Here is a 5,898-nt window from a genome sequence, read left to right as displayed (position 1 = left end):
TGTCTTGGAGCAAAGTCGCCACTCCTTCTCCATCCTCAACCTCTCCTCTCATCCCCCGAGGATGTCAGCCCCAGCTGGAGAGCCACATATCAGGTTGAGCTATGAGAAATGCCCCCTGAGGAGCTGTGAGGTGGACCAGGGTTCAGCTGGGGCAAACACTGCTAAATGCCCTGGGATGGCTCAGATCCGACAGGTTGGGTCAGAGTAGGGAGGAAGTGTGTGTGTGTGTGTGTGTGTGTGTGTGTGTAATGTAGGTCACTTATGACAGACCAGATGGAAGAAGATTGATGTGTAAATATGAGGGAAAAGACTGTTAGCACTGTTATGTTCTTAATATAAATTACACATGGTTATGATTTCAAAATCTTAATTTAATATACAGGATCATATTCCTGCAAATTTACGAATAAATGTACCGTAATTCTTTAAATAAAAACCGGGGCCTTTATTTACCTGAACTGCAGAAGGTACCAGGCTTTTATTTGAAGCAGGCTTTTGTTAGAGGCAGGCCTATATTTCTAATTGCATCTGTTTGTTAAATATAATTGTTTTAAATAAACTGTTTTAAATTAAAAGCCATAGTGTTCCAGTGGACAGAGATCATTCATTTTTTAAGAAACATTTGCAAAAATATCACCATATTCAACAACAGCCAGAAGGGCGACAAAGCAATTTGGGTCAGAATTAAACACCACCATTATGTCAGTGTGGAACCCTGTAAATGTACTGGGTATTTATTTCAAATACAGGTACTACGCTGGTAGATTACAATAAGAGCATACAGTAGTTTTATAAAACACATTGCTGGTTTGCAGCACACCAGTATCTGATTAACGTTACAGACTAGCTATTTGTTTCTGGCTCCAGGCTAACTTTTTTCCTCCCACCTCCAGCTAGCCGTGCTCTGCTCTACTCTTGCCAGCTCATCCTTCTGTTTCTTCCGGTATCGGATTCTCCTGGGGTCAATGCCGAAATGTCTCGCAGCTTTTTCACCCAAGTTTTCCTCCTTTAAAACTCTTTTTATTTATTTTAAATCAAATTTTCGTCTGGGTGCCATGCTCCTCAAGTTCGTTTTCAATAAGTTCTTGAAAAGTCCGTCACTACTAGCACTAAATGAGACCTGTGTTACATCCAATGTAGCTACTGCCATCTATTGGCATCTGTACGTTACTACAAACTACACTTGGCTGAGTAACACATACAGCCGCATTGACTAAAATACCGGTAGGACAATAATACTTGACATGAGTACCATAATCCAGAAAAACAAAGTGTGGAAAAAAAGCATGAATATATTGTTAAATCTGTTAAATTAAATTGGTAGAAATGTATATTACGATGAACTTGAATTTTATTTTTACTTAATATTATATGAAAGGCACTTAGGAGATTATCCACACAAATTTTTCCCTTTATTTGTCCGTGTTGACCACGCCCCCGGCCACTATCAGCGGCCTGGCGTTTAATTGACTACCGGTTTTTATTAGAGGAATTACGTTATTTGAATATAAGAGCTGTCCGAAAAGATAACATAATGTATAAGTAGAATTGAAAATGAGGCAAAGGGAGAGAAAGGACGGATGTGAGCATCATGTTCCAAAATCTGCGTGTGCAGCAACAAAGCAGGGAATGAATTTGGCCAAAAGGAATAAAAATCTAATAATGAAAAAAATTTGAGTGTGAATATTTTCTTATCATCCCACTACCTTGAGGTAATGTGAGTACAGGGGGAAAATACCATCAGTACAGATTTCAATTCGGCAAATTTACACTTTGATCTATAAACGCTCTGCTCTCTCGAATGAGATGAAACTATTCAATTTCACACATTTTAACTGCTCAGTATTGACTTGCTCATGAAGAAACCTTATTTGTGGGAACAAGCCAACTTGAGCATGCTGTGTAATTGAAAACATGACAGGATTAATTTAAATCACTACATCAGTTTGTTTATTTGTAAACAAAATTTTGTTATAGGCTACAATTATCAGTGAATACGTCTGATTCATCTTCTACAAAAGTAGCTCGTTTCTAAAAAACATCAAGCAATCGTATGTAAATCCTACAGCTTGTACAACTAATACTATATGGCATGTGATTACTTCTCAAAATGTTTGTTGAAGCTGCAGTAGCCACGTGGCAGAGATGTCATAAGTCATTTTTTGGAAGTCCAAGTCTTTGAGGGGCAAGTTCAAGTCAAGTCTCAAGTCCTTTGCCACGAGACCAAGTCAAGACTCAAGTCTCTGGCCATCTGATCTGTCCCTAACACTGTATTGTTAAATCTTATGAATTAAAAGCATGTCTTGTAGCTACCATCCATAGAGTACAGTATCAAAATCAGTTGATCATTTTTTTTCTGAAATAAAATGTGGGCACTGCAGCCAAGAGTGGATGTAAACTTGTGAAGGGAAAAATATCACGTATGCTTTAATGGAGCTAGCTTAATTTTGTTACATCCAGAACTTACATTGGGTCTCCAACTTAGGACATTGTATAGTCTAATCTTCTGCTACTTAACACATCCCTTGGCCCTCGGACCAGGTGAAATATTAACCTAACTAACCTGTCACATTAATTTGCCTGTAACCAGCATTAGCACAACACTTTGTGATGGTTAGCTTATTACCTGTGATTAGGGTTGGGCATCAAGAACCGATTCCTAATCGGAATCGTTTCAAAAATTACGATTCCATCGGAATCGTTTCTTTATTGGAATCGTTTGGAGGATTTGGTTTCAAATCTGATCACGGGTTCCAAATTTAATATGCGCAAGTTTTGTTTTCCGTAGCTGCCAGGCGCTTGTTGAGTTGCAGCCGTGCAGCAGAGTAAGCAGAGCTCTAGTATGGCTTTATTTTGCATTGAAAAAGCTGTAAAACTGCAAACCACCATTGAATCAAAATAAAACTTAACTCTTATTTGTGAAAATAGGCATGTGACCCGTTTTAACTCCACCCCTCAAAGAATTGGAATCGAGAATCGATAAGAAACGGAATCAAAAGGAAGAATCGGAATTTGAATCAGAATTGTAAAAATCCAAACGATGCCCAACCCTACCTGTGATGATATATGCTAAATGTGATGTCTCTTTCACATTAGCATTAGCACATAAGTGACTGACCTATCTGGGTGATTTTGAGATGACTGATGAAGTTCAACGTTGTTGATCCGGCATCATTTATCTTGGTGCCACACACCTTGCATGTAGCTGTTCGCTTACTGCCACTGTTTACGAAGTAATTGAAAGCAACACTAATGACAAAAGGCACCAACTCCTGGAGGACTCGGTGTCGCCATCGTCAATGCATTTTTTGATATGTGAGTGCGCGCACATAGGCATAGCGCATGCGTTACAGGCAGGGAACATGCAGCTCGTCATATGTTTCCCCAACGTATATGCACCAATAAAACAAAATAGAAATACATGAATAAATTTAGATTTATATTTATTTCAAGAAAACAGGTTGTTGACGAGTCTCGAAGCTCGAGTCCGAGTCAAGTCTGAAGTAGGGTGACCAGATTTCCCGGAGCTAAAACCGGGACACTTTGCGCTTTTTAACGTGAACATGTGCCAGCCCAGGTCAGACATATACACAGACAGTAACTTCATTATTTTGATCGTAGGCTCCTCATCTAATAATAACAACTGTTTTTTCCGGTAAAATTAACAAAATTGCAGCAACAGCCTTTCTCAGTTTAGTGTGAGATTTATGTTGAGATTTTTTCTAAAAAAGAATTTTTGAAGTGTTATTTATTCCAATAACACCAAAACAACTAAAATGATTTATTAAAAATGTTGAGCATTAAACACTTCATTTCCTGTATTCTGGTGAATTTTTATGCACCTATTTCTACCTTTTTCTGAATCAATGTATGCTGCAAATATCTTTATGTGAAGAGAAACACAGATTACAATCCAAACATAAAAACATAATGGAATATATTGAAGTAAGGCTCTCAGGTATTCTGTATTGCTTTCAACTATTTATTCTCCTTTGGATCAACTTTTCTAATTATATCTGAGTCAGCACACATAGCCTAGGCATCATTTACTTCTCCCTCCTGTTTTGCGTCTTTTGTTGTTAATGTATTAATAAACCTGACTGTAATATTTCAGATGTGTTTGAGCAATGTCCAAAACTTTGTGCACATTCTAAATACAATATATCTGTGTTCTCTGTGATTTGGAGGAGTTGCTATATTTTGAGAAAAATAAAGTTATAAAAGGCTATTACAAGAATAAAGTCACTTTATTTCAGAAAATAATCCACCTGCACCATAGTCTGCTGGGCATTACGTGATTGCTCTGCTGATACGGTAGATCTCAGACCTTCTGCAGACACAGAGCCCCGCTTGGGTGTCTGAATGAGACAAAGAGTTTAGCTAGAAAAGTGGCTGTACGCTGCTCTACATCGGAGGTGGAAACCCCAAACTACCGCAGAAATACACGGAGCACAAACGTAACACATCTGCCGCAGCATGCCCACAGCTGAGCGCATCCATAAACCTAAAGCTGCCCAGCATTTTACAGCGAGAGTGGACACCAAGCAACGCACAGGTCTGCTTCAGAGCTCCGTGTGTTTGAGTCTGAACCGTAGACTGGAAACGTCAAAGGAACTTCAACCTAAATTATTAGTATTTCCCTCCTAAACTTTGTGTTAATGGCATCAATGTATTAGACTGATTTGGCTATGATTCCTCTGAAAACTTCACCTTTCACAGCTTTCCTGGTGTAAACCGGGACATGTTAGTGCCCCGACAGGCTTTCGTCAGGACTTGGGACATGCAATTCAAAATTGAGACTGTCCCGGTCAAACTGGGACGTGTGGTCACCCTAGTCTGAAGTCTTTTGGGTCGAGTCGCAAGTCAAGTCTGAAGTCACTGTGTGTGCGACTTAAGTCCCCATCTCTGCCACGCGGCCCTACAACTCAAAACTCTTAGTAATTTATTAAAACAATGGGTCCTCCTGGCTTCAGTTTTGTCAACTGAAATGTAGAGCTTGTTATTCCTGGCATTAGGATATAGTGACGTTAATATAACTTGTTATTTGGAGCAATAAACCACAATACTTTGTAGCTCACAAACAGTCACTGACATAATAGTATTTATTGTTTCAATATTCAGTTCTTGTTTTTGTAGTTATTATACTAGTGCTTCGTAAATACACGAACAAATTGTGTAATCTAGTACAGTTGCTATTATTGTTGGATTTTATTCCTACTGTGGTGGCATACAATGTATGCACTCACAGTACTGTCTGGTGATCTGGATAAAAACATGGGTGAGGCTATTTGCACCCCTGGTACAATTAGCAGTGTATGCTATTTGTACCCTGGTGCAATTAGAAATTAATGCTATTCGTACCCCGCCGGTGCACACAGGAATGTGTTCTATTAATACCCCGTCTGGTACAAATATCAATGTATGCTATTTGCACCCCTGTTAATTTACAGTACCTTGGCATATATTTACACACAGTTATCCATACTACTCATGTATTACACCTTTTGGGAATATTATTACCCTGACATTCTTACCCTAACCATAACCAATCCCACTCCTCTTGCCTAAACCTAACCAACCCAACCAGAGCAGGCATATTCATGAGTCTTCCCCTACCACCCTGCAAAGAAAATTTGCGCAATTGTATGCAAATGATCTAATCCAAAATGAAAAAAACAAGATCACCTCCCCAGGGAATCAAATTCCAGACTCCCACCCAGACCAAAGCTCAGTGTTCTAACCACTCACCTATCAGTTCTTACTGGAAGTCATTCAACTGTTTACCACTTGGTGTCTTCAAGCCTTGGTTGCTACCATACTGTATACAAAAAATAGGTAGGCTACTACGGTACTAACTAACAAACTAACGGTTGTATGCTTTCACTGAAGACAGAAAGC

This window comes from Perca flavescens, chromosome 7, assembly GCF_004354835.1.
Source record: "Perca flavescens isolate YP-PL-M2 chromosome 7, PFLA_1.0, whole genome shotgun sequence".
Taxonomy (NCBI): domain Eukaryota; kingdom Metazoa; phylum Chordata; class Actinopteri; order Perciformes; family Percidae; genus Perca; species Perca flavescens.
The sequence above is the reverse complement of the archived record's forward strand: the minus strand, read 5'-3'. Positions refer to the sequence as shown.